This window comes from Canis lupus, assembly GCF_048164855.1.
Source record: "Canis lupus baileyi chromosome 34 unlocalized genomic scaffold, mCanLup2.hap1 SUPER_34_unloc_1, whole genome shotgun sequence".
In the NCBI taxonomy this organism is placed as follows: Eukaryota; Metazoa; Chordata; class Mammalia; order Carnivora; family Canidae; genus Canis; species Canis lupus.
Window position 1 is genome coordinate 33,872 of NW_027326452.1, and position 22,013 is coordinate 55,884.

General features: G+C 41.6%; 1 protein-coding gene across 10 annotated transcripts in view; it reads left to right on the plus strand.

Annotated features, from left to right (window-relative positions):
- Positions 1-319: 319 nt before the first annotated feature.
- The window catches only part of LOC140629666 (outer dynein arm-docking complex subunit 2-like), a 172,821-nt gene continuing 151,127 nt past the window's right edge, over positions 320-22,013 (plus strand). For 3 of the 10 annotated variants that reach the window (XM_072819195.1, XM_072819196.1, XM_072819197.1), the window contains exons 1-5: positions 320-424; positions 4,924-5,041; positions 5,142-5,172; positions 5,729-5,788; positions 9,916-10,043. The gene's annotated coding sequence lies outside the window, so the exon portion shown is untranslated. Of the gene's footprint in view, positions 425-1,093; positions 1,222-4,923; positions 5,042-5,141; positions 5,173-5,728; positions 5,789-9,915; positions 10,044-22,013 lie in introns of those variants that run through there. The other 7 variants (XM_072819199.1, XM_072819187.1, XM_072819188.1 and 4 more) reach the window with 7 other exon arrangements.

Here is a 22,013-nt window from a genome sequence, read left to right on the forward strand (position 1 = left end):
AGGTTCCTCCGCGCGCCGGCCGGCCCCCAGCGCGCCAGGCCTCCTGGGCGCCCAGTGCGCAGGCGCCGGCGGCGGGCTCCGAGCGTGTGCCGGGCTGGAGCGCGGTGGGGCGCGTGGTGGCGGCGGCGGCGGCGGGGGAGCGGTGGGGCGGAAGGACCCCCGGACGGCAGGGCGCGGTGCTGCCTGGGCTTCCCGGTGCGGGTGTGGCCCCCTCCCCAGGTGCCTCCGCACTCAGGCCGGCCCCCAGCGTGCGGGGCCTCCCGGTCGACCAGTGCGCAGGCGCCGGCGGGGGGCTCCCAGCGTGCACTGCGCTGGAGCGCGGTCCCCCGGACTGACGGCCAGCCCTGCGGATGGACGGGCCGTGTGCCCTATCACCCTGCGCCTGCTGAACTCCGAGCACCCGAGGATGTCTGCGCTGAGGAAGGTGCGGGCCGCGGGCGGGGCGCGGGCAGGGACCCCGAGCTGCAGGGGTGATCGGTCGTGGGCTGCGCGCGGCGGTCTGGTGCCTCGCCGGCGGTGCTTCGGTGCTTCCCGGACCCTGCACTCCCGCGGCGTGGGTGCGGCGCGGACTGTTCCGGGCAGACGGGCGGGCTGGAGGAGCTGCGGGGCCTGAGGAGGGGGCGGCGTCCGGCTCCCGCGGGGCAGCGGCGAGGGCCCAGGGGCCCAGGCGGAAGCGGCTCGTGTTTAGGGCAGCGCCAGCGGCGGACAGACGGTCCCTGGACAGCTCGAGAGCCTCCGGCCACGCCGCCCGAGGCAGCTAGTGTCCGGTCCGTCCTCCGGATGCGGGGCACCGCCCGTGGGGGGACGCGCGCTACCTTCGCTTCGCCCTGGCACCGGCTGCTCAGCGGCGCTGGGACCTTGTTGCGGCCAGCGAGCAGCACGCGCCCCAGGTGGCATTCGGGGCGGGGACTGCCCGCCGTCTGCGGTGTGGCGGAGGCGCGGCGCTTGCCTGGGCTCCCCGCGCTTGCCTGGCCCTTCCCAGGTGCCTCCGCGCGCCGGCTGGCCCCCAGCGCGCCAGGCCTCCGGGGCGCCCAGTGCGCAGGCGCCGGCGGGGGGCTCCGAGCGTGTGCCAGGCTGGAGCGCGGTGGGACGCGTGGCGGTGGCGGCGGCGGCGGCCCCGCGGATTGTCGGCTGGCGGTGCGGATGGACGGACGGGCCACAAAGCATGTCGCCCTTCGCCTGCTGAACTCAGAGCGCTCGAGGATGTCGGCGCTGAGGAAGGTGCGAGCCGCCGGGGCCGCGGGCGGGGCGCGGGCTGCACGCGGCGCCCTCCTCCCTCGCCCGGGCTGGCTGTCTCGCTGGCGGGGCCTCCCGGACCACGCGCTGCCGGGGCGTGGGTGCGGCGCAGGGTGCGATGGGCTGGTTTTCATGATCTCCTAGTACTTATCTGTTGCTTTTTAAAATTTTTTCCTTGTTGATGGTTTTGAAAAGCCATAGTTTAAATATCGGGGCCGTATAATTAAAAAGAAATCGATTATCTTCAGAAGTTGATTTTTTAGATGTGGTTTCTGTTTCATTTGTAAAAGGTTTTACTTATTGATTTGTGAGAGAGACAGAGAGAGGCAGAGACACAGGCAGAGGGAGAAGCAGGCTCCCCATAGGAAGCCCAATGTGGGGCTGGGTCCTGGGCCAGAATCAGCCCTGAGCCAAAGTTAGACACTCAGCTTCTTAATCACCCAGATGTCCCTGTGTTTCCTATTTTAACTTAGATAATAAGGCATATGTCATCAATCTCAAAGTGATTTGCTATTTGGTTACTCCCCCAGACGCCTTTCAGGTTTCATCCAAAGATTAGAAATTATAGGGATCTTTCACTTTATGTGTTTTATGCGGACGCTTATTCCTCTGCTCCTCTTGGTGGTTCATTCGAGATCCAAACTTTTTGAAGTGGAGTAAAGGTATAGACAGAATTCTAGTAAGGGGCAGTTGCCACTTGAGGAAGTCTTAAGAAATCACTTTATTATTCTTTAAAACTCTTTTTTTTTAAGATTTTATTCATTCCTAAGAGAGCCACACAGAGACAGAGAGAGAGTTAGAGACACAGGCAGAGGGACAAGCAGGCTCCATGCAGGGAGTCCATCAAGCCCTGGCCCAAAGGCAGTGCTAAACTGATGAGCCACCCGGGCTGCCCAATTTTTAAAATGTTTTTATCAGGGACGCCTGGGTGGCTCAGTGCTGAAGCGTCAGCCTTCAGCCCAGGGTGTGATCCTGGAGTCCCGGGATCGAGTCCCACTTTGGGCTGCCTGAATGGAGCCTGCTTCTCTTTCTGCCTATGTCTCTGCCTCTCTCTCTCTCTCTCTCTGTCCGTCTCATGAATAAATAAAATCTTTTAAAAATTCATCAAATGCCTCTTTTGTGCCAACCACAGGACTACGTGCCTTGTTCCCTTGCATTCTTATAACAATGTTAACCACCACTTCTCCTCTTGCTTTAACTGTACTTTGAGATAACTGTGGATTCATGTGTTGGAAGACATAATACAGATCCCGTGTACCCTTGACCCTGCTTCCTCCAGTGGTGACATCTCGCATAGTTATGGTAACCACGTGGGTACATCGTCACTGATGCAGTCCCTTAGGCTTTTTCAGATTTTACCTGTGTTATATGCACACACTTGTGTATCTGCATACGTATGTATATTTTTTCCTGTCCAGTTTACTATAGGTGTAGATTCCGTTTCTTTTGAACATATGATGGAAAGAAGGCTGAGGTAAGTTATGGGGGGTAAATGAAGTATAGACCTGGTTTGAATCTAGGTCTGTTTGACTCAGAGTTTTGATTTTTCAATAGCAGTAGTGATGGACACTCCTGGGTGGTGCAGTGGGTTTTGTGTCTGACTTTTGGTCTCAGCTCCAGCCATGATCAGGGTCATGATTTGGAGCTTCGTGTCAAGCTCCATGCTGAGCGTGGAGTCTGCTTAAGATTCTGTCTCCCTCTGCCCCTGTCCCCTGCCTCTCTGTAAAATAAATTAATCCTAAAAAAAATAATAGTCCTGATGAATAACAGGAATAACAACAATAGCTGAAGCTCACTAAGTTACATATGAAATAGACTATTTACCATATGCCGGGGCTGTTCTAATACATTACCTCAGTTATCGCCCCCCCCCAGAACTATACCTCATAAATTATGTTATAGTTGAACTAGTATTATTAATTAAACTAACCATATTTCCAAGGAACAAGGAATTCCTTTTGTTGCTCCTAAATCAATAATAAAATAGCGAAATTCTACCTCCTTTTTACCTAATTTTCAATTTGAACCTCTGACCTTAATCGCTGATCTTGGCAATTGTCATGTTTTTTTTTTTTTTTTTTTTTTTTTTTTTAAAGATTTTATTTTATTTATTCATAGAGACAGAGAGAGAGAGAGAGAGAGAGAGGCAGAGACACAGGCAGAGGGAGAAGCAGGCACCACACAGAGAGCCTGATGTGGGACTCGATCCCGGGTCTCCAGGATCATGCCCTGGGCTGCAGGCGGCGCTAAACCGCTGCGCCACCAGGGCTGCCCAATTGTCATGTTTTTAAAGTTGTGTGTATCTGTGTACGTGTAAAGTGAGACCTGCATTATTATACATCGAATTATGTTGGGACACCTTACAAATAGTTTTATGAAATCATAAATAAGAGCTAGCTTAGGCATGATGCCAGGTTTTTAAGGGAATAAGTGTAAATCATCAAGAATACTTAAGAATGTAATAGGGAGACATTTTCTTCCCCCTAAAGTAGAATAGATCTTTTTGGCCACATGCAGTCCCAGGAATGTTTGAGTTTAACGTCTCATGTTACAGATCCAGCTTTCCAAGGCAAAGCGAATACATTTGGTGAATGATCACTGATTATCAGAATATGATAATACTTTAGGAAGATAATAGATAGACTAATCAGCAGGCCATAATTTATGATTCTTTGCTAGTTACATATCTTGTAAAGCTGTCCCTGTGATGAACAGCAGCACTTCAGAGCAGGAATAACAGCACGCTCCTGTGTCGTAGATCCCAGGAGGTTTCGGTGCTCTTGTAGACAGCAGACAGAAATAAAAGGAAGTTTCTCCTTTTTACCTCGTATAATCCCACTGGAAAGTGAAACGTGTGCTGAGAGTTGATACTGACTTCTTCTAGGTCACCTCCCTGAAGAGGCCCCGGGCAGGCACTGTCGTAACAGTTCTTGGACAGGAGTCTGATGGGCCCCAAAGGAGGTGGGAGGGTTTCTGCAACAGGCTACTGGTGGAACAGGGTGCTACTGTCTAGCCCCAGGAAGCTTCTAGTGAGGAGGGCCCCGAGGAACCTGCATCCTTTTCCTTAACTCTTTCAGAGGGTACGGCATACGCCCAGATTGGAGTTAAAGGTAAACTCAGTTCTGTGTAGCTTGTGGTTGTTGCTTTTTGAAAAATGAGCAGCTACAAGAAAGCAACACCACGTATGGCTTAATAGGCCTTAGCTTTTTGGAACTTGAATTTGGATGTAGATAACGCAAATGGTTTTGAAGCTATATATCATTAGGAACTCTTTGGAAACCACAAAACCTTTTTAATGGGCCACTCTATCAATTTTCTGCTCTTCTAAGGAGTTTTTCCTATTCATGACTCCTTTTGATCTTTGGCTAACACTGAGGCAAATGTAGTGACGATTTAGTTTTCTTCTTCCTCTGATAGCTTGTACACGTTTTCTGCCTCGGGTTGTGTCCGCTTGGATGCCTGGAGAATGTTGACAAAGGAAAGGTTAGGCTAGCCTGTTGATGCTACATATTTGGGCTTTAAAAATCAAAAAGGTTCCTTGGCTTCCGCGGAGAAGCATTCTGCTTGATGGCCCAGATTACTGATCCAGTAAAAACGACATGTTCCAGCCATCCTTCACACACACCTTAAGTGAAATTAATGAGATCACTCTATGGTTACGCTTTGTGTTTTATTTTCACTTTCTAGGTCTGTATGAGCTGTTGGCTGTTGTGCAGGCCGGCTGGGGCCACGTGTGGACAGCCAGGAAGACCTGACCTTCCTCTGGGATATGTTTGGTGAGAAAAGCCTGCATTCACCGGTAAAGGTAAAACCATGCTGATGTCAGATTCTCTTGGTGGGAAAACATATGGAAAAATATTTTGTCATCTCATGCTTTGTTCTGTCCTCCCCTACTCTCTATGCAGAAGTTACTCGTCGAGCACCATTTTCCTTTAGGTTAGTGATTTCTGAATTGTATTCATGAAACATTTCCTTAATGTGTGACCAAAAAGCTATTCCCTTTTTCATTTTCACTTTGATTTCGCTACTCTAGATTTTTGTTTATTATGTGTGAATCTGGATCTCAAAAGAAATTCTCTCAACATTTCTTCTTTGTCATATTTGCTCTAGATTATTTTTTTTCATATTTGCCGTTTACTCAATTTAAGAAGTTTCCGTTTATTCTTTGTAAAATGACTTTTTAAATGACTAGCCATTGGACTTTGTCAAGTGCTTTTTATTTATTTATTGTAATGATCATATGATTTGTTTCCTGTCAGTCTCAACATAGGAAAGTTCATTGGTTTTTGACATTTTTTTTTTTTTTACTGATTTTTGACTGTTCAACTGGCTATCATTGGACTATTATTTGAGATAACCTAATTTGTTCATGATTTGTTCTCCTTTACATATAATCTGCTGGAGTTAGTTGACTCCTAGTTTATTTAGAACTTTAATGTCTCCTTTTATGAGACTTCAGCCCATAATTTTGCTTTCTTATCTCTCTCATCAGATCTTCACAATATCCTGGGTAGCCTTATGTTGTGAGGTGGAAGTCTCTACTCTTCTGTGGGTAAGTTTATGAAAGACTGAAGTTCGTTTGTCCTTTAACAGAACTGACTTGTTGGGTTCCTTGGGCCTGGATGTTTTCTTTTTTATAAGGATATTGGTAACTATTTTAAAGATGACAAGAACGTTTAGGCTTTCTATTTCTTCTTGATTAGTTTTAATGATTCATATTTTTCTAAGATTTGGTCCATTTCAACTACATTGTCAAATTTCTGAAAAGGTTGCTTATAATATTTCACATGTGCACTTTCTATGCTAATTGTTTTTCTTCTTGGTCCTGATATTGGTACTTACTGCCCTTTCTTCTCTTTCCTCAATATTGCCAGAGTTTTGGCATTAGTCTTTTTAGATATAAACCTTTGGCCTTATTAATTTTCCTCATTGTATATTAGTTTTTATTTCATTGACTTTTTTAAAAAAATTCTTTTTCTAGTTATGAACGTTTGTTCATAAATTTTCAACCTTCTTCTTTTCCTAACGTTAGCATTTAAGGCCATTTCTCCCAAGGTACTGGTTTTCTTAACTTAGAATCATTTTGTAGTTGCTTACTTAGACTTTTCTTGAATTTACAAATAAGGATTTTTTTAATTTATCTTGTTCCTGATTTCTACCTTAATTGCTTTGAGGTCAGAAAACCTAATTTGCATTATTTCAGTCCTTTGAAATGTGTTTACACTTTATGGCCAGCTACATATTCAATATCTGTAATGTATCCTGTCTGTGTCTAAAAAGAAGGTATATTCTGCAGTCATTAAGTATAGTTTTCTGTATGTGTCTGTAGATCAAGTTTGTAAACCTATTCAAATATTCTGTGTTTTCACTGATTTTTGTTCGTTTATTCTCTGTTACCAAGAGAAGTATGGTAAAAAAGTTTCCCATTATGACCATGGTTTTCTTCTTGCAGTTCTGTTCAGTTTTTTGTGTGTTTTTTTTTAAATTTAATTTATTTATCGGACACTGAAGAAGCAGGAGGAGTGACAGGCAGAGAGAGAGAGAGGGAGAAGCAGGCTCCCCCCTGGAGCAAGGACCCTGATGTGGGCCTTGATTCCAGGACCCTGGAATCTTGACGGGAGTTGAAGGCAGGTGCTTAACCGACTGAGCCACCCAGGCTCCCTCTGTTCATTTTTTGTTGTATATATTTAAATTTGTTATTAAATATAAATTTGTTATTTTGCTGGTGAATTACTACACTTTATACTTTTTAATAGAGTTTATTTTAAAGTAGATACATTTTTGTTGCCATTTGCAGGATATCTTTTCCTATCCTTTTATTGTCAACTCTTCCATATTCCTGCTTTATTACAGCTTTTGTGAATTACAGTTGGAGCTTTCTGAGGTAACAAGTCAGAAGTCTTTACTTTCAGCTAGAATATCTTCACTACAGTTCATTATGACGTATGATCTTTATAATTTAAAATCTGACGTATTTTGTGTTTTCTTGTCCTGATTTTTCTTTGTTTCTTTTGGATTGGTTAGGGTTTTCCCTGCATACAGTTGAGAAGTTAATACATTCTCTTTCTGTTATTTGAGTGGCTACCTTAGAAATTATGACATGAATCCTTTATTATAAAATCCTATCTTAATCTGTCTATTGTCATCTGGAAAAGATCCAGAAATCTTAGCGCACTTTTGCCCCATATACTTTCCTGCCAACTTCAGTGCTATTGTGTCCTGTATTTTAATTCTCTCTAGAAAACAAACAGAAAAACAAAAACCCCTCACAACCTTGTAGACATCCTTATTTTGCTTTACATCAACGTCATTATTCATTTAGTATAACCACCATTTTGTTCGTTCTAGTCCCAATCTACAGCTCAGCCTTGTCATCCAGGCTGATTTTTCACCTGTTTAATGTAAAAAAGCTCTAGAATCTCCTGTATTGAGGGTTTGTGGCTATCAAACTATGTCTTTCAGTGAATCAGTACATGTTTTTATTTCCTTCCATTTTTTTTTCGTTTTATTAAATTATAATCGATATATGACACACTAGTTTCAGGCGTGCAACATAAAATTTGGCATTTGTATATCTTGCACAATGAACACCATAGTAAGTCTAGTTAACATCTCTCTGCATGCACAGTCACGCCATTTGTTTTCTTGTGCTAAGAACTTTTCAGACGTATTTTCTGAAAACAACTTTCAAATTTGCAATATGTTATTATTGACTATAGTCACCATGCTGTGCGTAAATTCATTTTGTAAGAGGATGATGGGACTCTTGATCCCCTTTATCCGTTTTTACCCACACAGCCTCACCCCCTTCCCTTTTGGCAACCACCCATGTATTCTCTGTATTTCTGACTTTATTTGTTGTTTAGTTTCAGGTATAAGTTAAATCATACCATATCTGTCTTTCTCTTTCTGACTTTTTTCACTTAGCATAATACCCTTCAGATTCATGCCAGTTGCAAATGGCTAATTTATTTTATGGCTGAATAGTATTCCTTTTTTTTTTTTTTTTGCTGAATAGTATTCGTGTGTGTGTGTGTGTGTGTGTGTGTAAATCTTTTCCCATTCATCCCTCAAAGGAAGGACACTTTGGTTATTTCCATATCTTGGCTATTGTAAATAATGCTGCAGTGAACATAGAGGTACATGTATCCTTTTGAATCTTCAGATAAATACCCAAAAGTGGAATTGCAGGATCATGTGGGAGTTGTATTTTTAAGTTTTTGACTGTTCTCCAGATTATTTTCTGTGGTGGCCGCACCAATTTACAACCTCACCAACGGTGCACTAGGGTCCCCCTTTGCCCACAGCCTCATCAGTACTTATTTTTTCTTGTCTTTCTGATATTGGCCTTTCTCAGAGGTGTGAAGCGATATCTCACTGTGATTTTGATTTGCATTACTCTGATGATTTGTGATGTTGAGCATCTTCCCGTGTGCCTGTTGGTGATCTGTATGTCGTCTTTGGGAAAACGTCTATTCAGATCCTCTGTCCATTTTTTAATATTGAATTGTTTGTTTCTTGTTGATATTGAGCTATATGAATTTCTGTATATATTTTGGCTGTTAACCCCTTATTGGATAGAATTGGCAGTTCTTCTTCCTTCTATTCGGTAGATTGCCTTTTTTGTTGTTGATGATTTCCTTTGCTGTGCAGAAGCTTTTTAGTTTTATGTTATCTCATTAATTTATTTTTGTTTTTTGATGCCACTGCCTTTGGAATCATAAGATCCAAAAAGGAAAAAAAAAATCTCCAAGAGTGATGTCAGAGAGCTTACGACCCATGTTTTCTTCTAGGAGTTTAATGATTTCAGGATTTTCATTCCAGTCTTTAATCCATTTTGAGTTAATTTCTTTGTATGGTGTGAGATGATGGCCCAGTTTCAGTCTTTTATATGTAGGTGTCTAGGTTTCCCAGCACCATTTATTGAAGAGATTGTCTTTCTCCATTGTATATTCTTGCCTCTTTTCTTGTAAAGTAATTGGCCTTATATGCCTGGGTTTATTTCGGGGCTCTCTTTTCTGTCCCACGAATCTGTGTGTGTGTTTTTATGCCAATACCATACATTTTGATTACTTTAGTTGTTAGATACTACAGCTTGAATTCAAGGAGTGTAATGTCTCAGACTTGTCCTTTCTCAAGATTTGCTTTGGCTGCTTGGGATCTTTTGTGGTTCTATACAAATCTTACGATTGTTGTATTTCTGTGAAAAATGCCACTAGAATTTCAATAGAGATTGCCTTGACTCTGTAGATTGCTCTGGTCAGTATGGACATTTTTGCAATATTCTTCATGAGCATGGAATATCTTTCCACTTATTAGTGTCATTGTCTCTCCTCAGTGTCCTATAGTTTTCAGAGTATAGATCATTCACCTCCTTGGTTAAATTTATTCTTGGGTATTTTTTCATGCAATTTTAAATGGGATTTGTTTTCTTAGTCTCTCTTCCTGATAGTTTGTTGTTGGTGTACACAAGTGTGACAGAATTGTGTATATCAGTTTTGTACCTGCAACTTTACTGAATTTATTTAGAAATAAGGTTAGAACTAATGTTCTAACAGTCTTTTTTTTCCACAGAGTCGTTAGGGTTTTCTGTGTATAAAATTGTATCATCTACAAATAGTGATGGTTTTACTTCTTCCTTTACAATTTGGTTCCAATTTCTTTCTTTTTCCTTCCTAGCTGCTGTGGCCAAGACTTCCAATACTGTGTTAGCATCCTCGCCTTGTACCTGATGTTAAGCAGGAAGCTTTTCCCTGTTGAGCATGATGCTAGCTGTGCACTGGTCATACGTGGCCTTACATTTTGAGGTACATTTGGTCTATACCCACTTTGTTGAGTTTTTCTGGGGTTTAATCCTGGTCTTTCATTGGGAACATGTTTACCTGTTTCCTCATGTTGCCTGACTTTGTATGTATGTATGTCTTTGTGTTAGGTGAAACAGCTATCTCTTCTAGTCCTGAAGGTGTGGCTGTGTGTGGGTGAACATTTTTGTTTATAGTAGCCTTGCTTCAGTGTTTGGTTGTCTCTCATACTGTTTCCCCAATTATTCTAGACCTGTGGGGCTCACAAACACAATCCACCCTGGCCCCAGAGTCTCATATTCAGTAGGCACCCCCTGTGTGGGTTGCATGTACCTGCTGGCTTGGAGGCCTCTGGCAGTGGGAGTGTAACTAGAGGTCAGGGCACTGGCCTCCTGCTTCTGGCAGGGCCGTGGCAGCAGTATGGAGGGGGAAGGAGGTACTAGAAGGTTATGGGAATGCAAAAATAGCTCCTGCCAGCATTGGCAGTAGCAAGGTAGAGAAAGCGTAAATATGGCACTCTCCGGTATCTTTTGTCTTTGGAGGGAATCTGAGTGGGCTTTTGCCCTTCTGGTAGATGCTTTAAGATTAGCAAATGGAACCCCTTCACATCTGGTCTAGGCTCCTTTCAAACTGGTGCTTTTGTACTGGGTCCTGAGGCAAATGAGTCTGATTGTGAGCCCTGTAAAAGCAGAGCCTGCACTCAGTACAGCCCTAGGAGTCTCCTGGACGGAAGCTCCACTGGTTTCCAAAGCCAGGTGCTTTGGGGGCTGTCTGTCTGGTGCATCTCCCATGGGTCATGGTGCCTGATGTGTAGTACAGATTCCCTCCCTCAGGGAGGGGTTCTGTATTTGTGCAACCCCTCCTCCATAGGTCGTTGCATGGGGGGAGGTGAGGTTTTCGGCAAAAATACAACTGCATCTGTCTCTCCTCCCTGTCTGTTTAATTCTTCGTTGTGGAGTAGCTGTCCTGCTCAGAGATAATTGTTTTATATGTAGCTGTAGATATATTGTGTCTGTTGAGGGAAAGGATTTCAGAAGTTTTTATGTGACTATCTTGAATGATCTCCCTGTTTGCCTCTGTTATTTTTTTTTTTTTTAGATTTTATTTATTTAGTCGTGAGAGAGGCAGACACACAGGCAGAGGGAGAAGCAGGCTCCAAGCAGGGAGCCCAACAAGGGACTTGATCCCAGGACCTCGACCCAGGCCACCTGCGTCTTCTTGAATGGCATTTTTAAATCTTTTTTTTTTGTCTTAATTTTATTTATTTATGATAGTCACAGAGAGAGAGAGAGAGAGGCAGAGACACAGGCAGAGGGAGAAGCAGGCTCCATGCACCGGGAGCCCGACGTGGGACTCGATCCCGGGTCTCCAGGATTGCGCCCTGGGCCAAAGGTAGGCGCCAAACCGCTGCGCCACCCAGGGATCCCCCTTGAATGGCATTTTTAGTAAGCAAAGAATGCTAGGTAGGCTCTTGTTATCTATCTGTGTATCTATCTATCTATCTATCTATCTATCATCTATCTATTTATATTTCAGTATAGTGAAAGATGATGAAATGATTATTCCTAAAATTTCTAGTTAGAGGTCAGCTGTCAGGATCTCTGTTTTGAAGTAATCTTTCAAAGCATGTTTTTTTCCTCTGGCTCTTTTAAAGACTTCAATACATACATAACTTTTTTTCTTTTAAATAAGTTCTGTTTAATTCTTTTAAAAATGTTCGGCCCAAGTGTGGCAGGATACAAAATCAATGCCCAGAATTCAGTGGCATTTCTGTACACTAACAATGAGACTGAAGAAAGAGAAATTACGGAGTCAATCCCTTTTACAATTGCACCCAAAAGCATAAGATGCCTAGGAATAAACCTAACCAAATAGGTAAAGGATGTATACCCTAAAAACTACAGAACACTTCTGAAAGAAAGTGAGGAAGACACAAAGTGATGGAAAAATACTCCATGCTCAAGGATTGGAAGAATTAATATTGTGAAAATGTCAGTGATCACCCAAGGCAATTTACACATTTATTTTTATTTATTTTTATTTATTTTTTAATTTTTATTTACTTATGATAGTCACACAGAGAGAGAGAGAGAGGCAAAGACACAGGCAGAGGGAGAAGCAGGCTCCATGCACCGGGAGCCCGATCCCGGGTCTCCAGGATCATGCCCTGGGCCAAAGGCAGGTGCTAAACTGCTGCGCCACCCAGGGATCCCAATTTACACGTTTAATACAATCCCTATCAAAATGCCATGGACTTCTTCAGAGAGTTGGAACAAATTATTATAAGATTTGTGTGGAATCTGAAAAAACCCCGAATAGCCAGGGGAATATTAAAAAAGAAAACCGGGATCCCTGGGTGGCGCAGCGGTTTGGCGCCTGCCTTTGGCCCAGGGCGTGATCCTGGAGACCTGGGATCGAATCCCACATCGGGCATCCCGGTGCATGAAACCTGCTTCTCCCTCTTCTCTGCCTCTCTCTCTCTCTCCCATAAATAAAATGAAAATTAAAAAAAAAAAAAAAAAAAAAAAAAAGAAAACCATAGCCATGGGCATCAGAATGCCAGATTTCAGGTTGTACTACAAAGCCGTGGTCATCAAGACAGTGTGGTACTGGCACAAAAACAGACACATAGATCAATGGAACAGAAATGAGAATCCAGAAGTGGACCCTCAACTTTATGGTCAACTAATATTTGACAAAGGAGGAAAGACTATCCACTGGAAAAAAGACAGTCTCTTCAGTAAATGGTGCTGGAAAATTGGACATCCACATGCAGAAGAATGAAACTAGACCACTCTCTTGCACCATATACAAAGATAAAATGATGAAAGATCTAAATGTGAAACAAGAATCCATCAAAATCCTAGAGGAAAACATAGGCAACTCCCTTTTCGAACTTGGCCACAGTAACTTCTTGCAAGATACATCCATGAAGGCAAGAGAAACAAAAGCAAAAATGAACTATGGGGACTTCATCAAGGTAAGAAGCTTTTGCACAGCAAAAGATACAGTCAACAAAACTAAAAGACAACTACAGAATGGGAGAAGATATTGGCAAATGACATCTCAGTTAAAGGCCTAGTATCCAAGATCTGTAAAGAACTTCTTAAACTCAACAGCAAAGAAACAAACAATCCAATCAAGATACGGGCAAAAGACATGAACGGAAATCTCACAGAGGAAGACACAGACATGGCCAAGAAGCACATGAGAAAATGCTCCGCATCACTGGCCATCAGAGAAATACAAATCAAAACCACAATGAGATACCACCTCACACCAGTGAGAATGGGGAAGATTAACAAGGCAGGAAACCACAAAAGTTGGAGAGGATGCGGAGGAAAGGGAACCCTCTTGCACTGTTGGTAGGAATGTGCAATGGTGCAGCCACCCTGGAAAACTGTGTGGAGGTTCCTCAAAGAGTTAAAAATAGACCTGCCCTAGGACCCAGCAATTGCACTGCTAGGGATTTATCCCAAAGATACAAATGCAGTGAAACGCCAGGACACTTGCACCTCGATGTTTCTAGCAGCGGTGTCCACAATAGCTAAACTGTGGAAGGAGCCTCGATGTCCATCGAAAGATGAATGGGTAAAGAAGATGTGGTTTATGTATACAATGGAATATTACTCAGCCATTAGAAATGACCAATACCCATCATTTGTTTTGACGTGGATGGACCTGGAGGGTATTATGCTGCGTGAAATAAGTCCATCGGAGAAGGACAAACATTTTATGGTCTCATTCATTTGGGGAATATAAAAAATAATGAAAGGGATTAAAGGGGAAAGAAAAAATGAGTGGGAAATATCAGAAAGGGAGACAGACCATGAGAGACTCCTAACTCTGGGAAACGAACTAGGGGTAGTTGAAGGGGAGGTGGGTGGCAGGTGGGGGTAACTGGGTGGCGGGCACTGAGGGGGGCACTTACTTGATGGGATGAGCACTGAGTGTTATTCTGTATGGTGGCAAATTGAGCACCAATAAAAAATAAATTTATTAAAAAAAAAGAAAAAAATGTTTGGCCAACATTCAAATTGTTTATACCATAGGCTCATCTTAAGAAACCTGGTTAACCTTTATTTCCAACATCAAAAGCATGAAGTTCCATTCTTAAAGCAGTAGATTCGAAAGAAGAAAGGTTTTGACTATATCACTGCAATATTGCCACTTGCAGAAGCCCTTTGAAGTAACTAGAATGGACTTTATTGGCCTTGCCAATGTCCTACAAATGTTTTGTTTTCATATTTCATTTAAAACATGAATTATTTTTCCCTTTTGATGTTGACTGTATTTCATCATGGAAAATCAGCATCTTCAACTTGCTCTTTTTTCTTCAAATGGCTTCCAAAATGAGGTATACTCTGGAGTTTTGAATGGATCATGTTTTTATTTTTACAGTTCTCTTCCATAGCAAATCAAGCTCATTAGGTATGTGGCTGACCGCAAGCTGTTCTGTGTGAACAGAAAGCAGCATGTGATTTGGCATTTGGATACAACTTTTGTTGGGGGGAGATCAGTACATAGAGCTTCATTCTTAAATTAAACCAGGACACTTGTTCTTGTCCTTGTTACTGCTCCTCAAGTATTTATGAATGAAGCAAAAAGTCGTCTTCAGGGATCCCTGGGTGGCGCAGTGGTTTAGCGCCTGCCTTTGGCCCAGGGCGCGATCCTGGAGACCCGGGATCGAATCCCACGTCGGGCTCCCGGTGCATGGAGCCTGCTTCTCCCTCTGCCTGTGTCTCTGCCTCTCTCTCTCTCTCTCTGTGACTATCATAAATAAATAAAAATTAAAAAAAAAAAAAGTCGTCTTCATGTAATAATGGGTTTTCATTTTTATTTAATTTTTATTTAACTTTTAAGATTTTATTTATTCATGAGAGACACACAGAGCGAGAGAGAGGCAGAGACACAGGCAGAGGGTGAAGCAGACTCCAAGCAGGGAGCCAGATGTCGGACTCGATCCCCGGTCCCCAGGATCAGGCCCTGGACCGAAGCTGGCGCTAAACTGCAGAGCCACCCGGGCTGCCCTGGATTTTTCATTTTTAAACAGGAAAATCACTTAGTGGCATTTCTCACAGTAGCTCTTAGAGGTGGGCTTTCACTTCTGTTCTATTAATAGTTTTCTTGTAAGGTAAATATCTGCTAGCATACTTACTACATGTTAGCCAATGACTCTGCTACATTGCGTGCTCTTGCTATTACAAAAAGCCCAACCGTCATTTCTCCTTTTGTTGAGTTTTTCAAATGAATGGCTTTATTTATTACAGTGGGTAATAGCAGTAGACTTTGCTGCAGTGACTGTACTGTACTGTATGTATTCAATAAATACTGTTAATTGGTGACAGAAATTTATACACAAAAGAAGCAGGTGAATCAGACTAGACCAGATCTAGAGGGAGATACAGAAGCAAATTCTCTATTTGTTACCCTGTCGTCTGTTAGATTTAATATATTATTCTGAGTGAAGTAAGTCAGTCGGAGAGGGACAAACATCATATGGTCTCATTCATTCGGGGAATATAAAAACTAGTGAAAGGGATTCAAGGGGACAGGAAAGAAAATGAGTGGGAAATATCAGTGAGGGTGACAGCACATAAGAGACACCTAACTCTGGGAAACGAACAAGGGGTGGTGGAAGGGGAGGTCGGCCGGGGTTGGGGTGACAGGGTGACTGGCACTGAGGGGGGCACTTGACGGGATGAGCATCGGGTGTTGTAGTATATGTTGGCCAATCGAACCCCAATAACAAATATACAAAAAATAAGGGAAAAAGAATTAAAAATAGATAAAAATAAACTTCATTTAAAAAGGTTTAATATATCATCTTATTGTGATTATTATCTTAGTCTTTACAGAAATGCCATGTAAACAAGTTGCTGAATATGTTGTGTCTCATGGCATTGTACAGAACTTTGTATGTGCAACAGTCCTCTCATACTAAGATTATTATCTTAGTCTTTACAGAAATGCCATGTAAACAAGTTGCTGAATATGTTGTGTCTCATGGCATTGTACAGAACTTTGTATGTGCAACAGTCCTCTCATACAGTCCTCTCAATTCTGCCAATAATTTTCATTCATTATGTAGTTTTTGTCTTTCATTTTGAGACTCATTGTATAATCTTAATGGCAGTGGTGTGATTTCTCTTTTAGCTGTAAGGAGTACAATGTTTCATAATGTACATGTAGTTGGCTTTTATTTTTCAGTTTTTCTTTAAGGTAAGATACATGTATAAAGTTTGCCATTTTTACCATGTTAACGTACAATGTAATGCCATTAGGTATATTCAGAATGTCGTGCAAACATCACCACTCTCTATTTCCAAAACCTTCTCATCACTCTACACAGAAACTCTGTGGCTGTTAAGCGCTACCTTCCCTTGTTGCCCACCCCCAGCTCCCGGCAACCACCATTCTACGCTTTGTCTCTATATTTTAACTGTTTTACATAGTTCACATAAGTGGAACTATACAGTACTTGCCCTTTTGTAACTATACCACTCCATGCAATGCTTTCAAGGTTTGTCCATGTTGTAGCATGTATCAGAATCTCCTTCTCTTTCTCGGTTGAATAACATTGCACTATGTGTATACACTGCATGTTGTTTGTCCATTTGTCTGTTGATGGACACTTGCATGTGTCCACCTTTTGGCTATTGTGAATGGTGCTGCAATGGACATTGCTGTACAACTATCTGTTTTGAGTCCCGATTGCGGTTCTTTTGGGTAGACACTTAGCAGCTGAAATGCCTGCTTATATAGTAGTTCTGTTTAGGCTTGTGAGAAGGAACCATCAAAGTGTTTTCCGTGGAGTCTGCACCATTTTACATTCCTACCAGCATTATATGAGGGTTCCAATTTCTCCATATCCTCATCACTACCTGTTACACTGAGTAATTTTTGATTATAGCCATTCTCGTGGGCATGAAGTGGTAGTTCATTGTGGTTTTGATTTGCATTTCCCTAATGACTAATGATGTTGAGCATGTTTTCAGGTAGTCTTTGGCGATCTGATTGCCTTTTTGTTGTTGAGTTTGGCATTTTTTATATATTTTAGATATTAAACCCTTATCATATTTTCGCCTTGTAAATATTTTTTCCCCTTGTGTAGGCTATCATTTCACTTGTCTGATAGTATCCTTTGTACAAAAGTTCTAATTTCTATAAAGATCAGTGTCCATTTTATCTTGTGCTGCTTATGCTCTTGGTAGCATATCTAAGAATCTCTTTGCAAACCCAAGGTTATGAGGATTTACCCCTTGATTTAAAATTTGAGCTATTTTTTTGTGTATGGTGTGAGATAGGGATCTAAGAATCTACATTCTTGTGCATGTAGGAATCCAGTTGTCCTGTATAGTCTATTTTGTTTTCATCTCTATTTTTAGTGGCTATCAGTTTTTATCCTAGAAAGCGTTAGTTTGTGCTTTCTCTGGAAACAGTTTATTGGCAAAAGGTCGATGTCCTTAATTTAAAAATTATTGGAGAAATTTGGTGGCTTCATGACACTGTATAACAGAATTTCTTAAATGACAAAGCCCTGGAGGTGGGGGAAATTAGCTCTCAGGATAAAGAAAACCTAATTCTTATTATTGTACTTTGTATTCTGACACTGTTTGGGTGGCTTATTATTTTTTTTTTGGTTGTTTTTGTGAAATAAATGCATTTTCAGTTCCACTTCTGGCATAGCTAGATTCACTCTCAGTGAAGGTCAGAACCCTGTTAGCTTTCTCTGTTGATGTTGTTATTCTGTGGTCCATTTATCTAGTAATAATACATAGTAGGAAAAGGCCAGTTACAATTAATCTGCATTAAACAGGTACGAAAAGAGCAAGAAAATGGTGGGGGAAGTGAACAGAACTTTATGTAGGAACAGGAAATATAAAATGTGACCACATTTGAAATGTAATTAAGAATATTGTAGGTTACAGTTGTAACTGCTAATTCTTAGCATGGATGCATTGTATCCTGCTGAATTTTCCTTTGTTGGCATAATATTGCTGCCAACATTTTATAATAGCACTTTGACTTTTCCAGTTAAAAGGGCAGTTTAACAAAAATATTTGAAGACTTTAGTTTCTCCAGTAGTATTTGGTTTTTGTTCATTTTTAAAGTTCGGTATTCAGATTGTTCCCTTTCAAAGTGGGGAGTTTTGTCAGATATGTTACGTTTTTCTCAGTTGCTGACTAGCAGACCTCTTTCAGAGGCTTGTTTACCACCAGCATCACTTCGTCATCATTTTCATCAGCCCTGTGAAGTCCTGTATTTTTGCAGTCATGTTAATGGCATCCAAGGTAAAAACCAATGACAGCATAGAGGGCATGTATTAGGTGGGAAGAAATGTTTAAATGAGGGCTGGTATGAACATTGTCAGTTTATTGGTGAATATCATAATGTCTATATTCCTGTAACCTTGGATTGTTTGGGAATTAGATCCTAAATATTCAGAAGATAGGAACCTCTATGTTTATATTAGTATTTTCTTTATTTTCCCAACATTTGTTAGAGAGAGAGAGAGAGAGAGGAGAGGGGTAGAAGGAGGAGAGAGAATCTCAAGCAGATTCCACACTGAGTCCAGAGCCCAACATGGGGCTCAATCTCATGACCCAAAGACCATGACCTGAGCCAAGATCAAGAGTTGGATGCTTAATCAAGTCAGCCACCCAGACACCTCTGTATTGCTATATTCAATGACTAGGCTTTTATGAACTAATTTGAAGTCTTTTACCTATCTTAGTTAATTGAATATATGACTTGAGATAATTATAGTTGTATAGTAGAAATTTTCCAAACACAATGGTGATAAGCAATGCTGCGATATTATTATAGCTAAAATTGGTAGAGATTCCAGTGTTCACACATTCATTCTTCATTCAGCGAATATTTACGGAGCCACCTACTGTGGCAAGCCCTGTGCTAAGACAGTTGGAATTCAGCAGTGAGTGACATAGATAAATGTCTTTGCCCCCTTGTGGCTGGTATTTGACTAGGAAAGACTGAACCATAGACAAGACAAATGATGTATCCATCACAGGTTGTGATAAGCACCAAGAAACCTCAAGTGGCTGAGGGGCTGTGTGGAGATTTTAGGAAGGGAGACCAGGGGACCCCACTAAGATGCCATTTGGGGAAAGGCCTGTGTGAGCAGGCCTCTAATTTTTCTAATTTTCTCTAATTTTGAGTGGCATCCATGTGCACAGAGTGTGTCTTTGTCCTTTCTTGTGTGTGGGCCTGTCTTCTCCCAAGAATGTGTGAATAGGGAGTGACTGACTCTTGGCTTCCTTTTTTTTTTTTTTCCTGGCTTCCATATGGTATCTCCTCTTTTCTGTCCCTGCACACCTTGGCGGTTTTTTGTTTGTTTTTGTGTTTCAGACTTTTCAGTCACATTCTTTTTTTTTAATAAATTTATTTTTTATTGGTGTTCAATTTGCCAACATATAGAATAACACCCAGTGCTCATCCCATCAAGTGCCCCCCTCAGTGCCCGTCACCCAGTCACCCCCACCACCCCCCACCTCCCCTTCCACCACCCCTAGTTCGTTTCCCAGAGTTAGGAGTCTCTCATGGTCTGTCTCCCTTTCTGATATTTCCCACTTATTTTTTTCTCCTTTCCCCTTTATTCCCTTTCACTATTTTTTATATTCCCCAAATGAATGAGACCATATAATGTTTGTCCTTCTCCAATTGACTTATTTCACTCAGCATAATACCCTCCAGTTCCATCCACATCGAAGCAAATGGTGGGTATTGGTCATTTCTAATGGCTGAGTAATATTCCATTGTATACATAAACCACATCTTCTTTATCCATTCATCTGTCAATGGACACCGAGGCTCCTTCCACAGTTTGGCTATTGTGGACATTGCTGCTAGAAACATCGGGGTGCAGGTGTCCCGGCGTTTCATTGCATCTGTATCTTTGGGGTAAATCCCCAGCAGTGCAATTGCTGGGTCGTAGGGCAGGTCTATTTTTAACTCTTTGAGGAACCTCCACACTGTTTTCCAGAGTGGCTGCACCAGTTCACATTCCCACCAACAGTGTAAGAGGGTTCCCCTTTCTCCACATCCTCTCCAACATTTGTTGTTTCCTATCTTGTTAATGTTCCCCATTCTCACTGGTGTCAGGTGGTATCTCATTGTGGTTTTGATTCGTATTTCCCTGATGGCAAGTGATGCAGAGCATTTTCTCATGTGCATGTTGGCCATGTCTAGGTCTTCCTCTGTAAAATTTCTGTTCATGTCTTTTGCCCATTTCATGATTGGATTGTTTGTTTCTTTGATGTTGAGTTTAATAAGTTCTTTATAGATCTTGGAAACTAGCCCTTTATCTGATACGTCATTTGCAAATATCTTCTCCCATTCTGTAGGTTGTCTTTTAGTTTTGTCGACTGTATCCTTTGCTGTGCAAAAGCTTCTTATCTTGATGAAGTCCCAATAGTTCATTTTTGCTTTTGTTTCTCTTGCCTTCGTGGATGTATCTTGCAAGAAGTTACGTGGCCAAGTTCAAAAAGAGTGTTGCCTGTGTTCTTCTCTAGGATTTTGATGGAATCTTGTCTCACATTTAGATCTTTCATCCATTTTGAGTTTATCTTTGTGTATGGTGCAAGAGAGTGGTCTAGTTTCATTCTCAGTCACATTCTTCTAATCCTAAAATTTCTTCACCTAAATTAACCATAAAGTAAGTTTTCTCTCTATCACGTTGTATCTTTCCAGAGTGTGTGAGTATAAGACAGCGTGTCTGTGAATCCACTCAGAGCCTTTGCAGAATTCTGCGAAACACTCTTATGTAAACGTTTCCCATGGTTTTGAACAATGACTGGCATGGTACTTGTCTTGGCAACTTAATTTTTGTTCCATCTTCACAGGAAACTTTGGAAATGGTAACTTTTTCCCCTTTCCATTCATTTGTTTCACTCTGGAAATGAAAATAATCCATTTCAGAGTGGTGATATGCAAATTACAGATTGACAAAGTGTGGTCAGTAGATTCCAGGAACTAATATTAATGACGTTGAAGTATTGACATAGTTGGAGAAGCTAGCTTTAAAAGATATATGGCAATGAAATACTGTTAAAGGTACCCTTGGGTTATAATAGACTCCAAGTCTGAGAACAGATTCCCTTTTAGTTAATACAGTATTCACTATTTTCTGTATAAGAATAGGTTCTTTAAGGGACTTACTCCCTTTTATTTTCACCTTTGGAAACCATTGTCGTTGATGAGTATGTTATGAACATCCCCTCATATGCCAGAAAGTGAGAATTTCCTTTAAGCGTGTAAAGATAGACCACCATGGATGAAAACCTAACTTAGTAGAAAGTTGTTTATATTATCCATGGCCAGTGCTTTTGAATTGCATGTTTTCTTTCATCACTATGTGTGATAGCTTTAAAAAAACATGTATATAAATATGCATTAACAATCACTGTGTGTGACATTTAGTTTACCTCTTTAGTGCTGTCTCTAGTTAGAAAATAACAATTAACTTTGATATTATAAATAATATTTAACAAACAAGAACTGAATTTTAGAAAGCTTGTATTTTTTATAGCCATGTATTAGGACCTGAGAAACTGACAAAACTAGACGATTTGCAGATTTCTGTGTTGTCAAGTGAATAAACACATGAAATCATGTTTATAAATACCCAGATTCATTGCAGATGTTTTTAGTGGACTCTATTTTTAGGCACTACTGGGTTGAACCACACAATATTAATTAGTACCTAGTAAATAGTAATATAAATACTTAGACTAAATGATTCCTATTATTTACAAAGTATACCATTGATTTTTGCAAATGGCTGGTATGTCAGGATGGGTTAGGTTGTGCTTTGGCAGCAAACAATTCCAAGAATAAATGTTCATTTCTGGCTCATGCTCTCTGTCCATTGCACACTGGTGGGGTGCTCAGCTCCATGTCCTCTCTGTCAGGATTGTGCTGGTGGAGGTGCCATTCCCTTGAACATTGGACAGC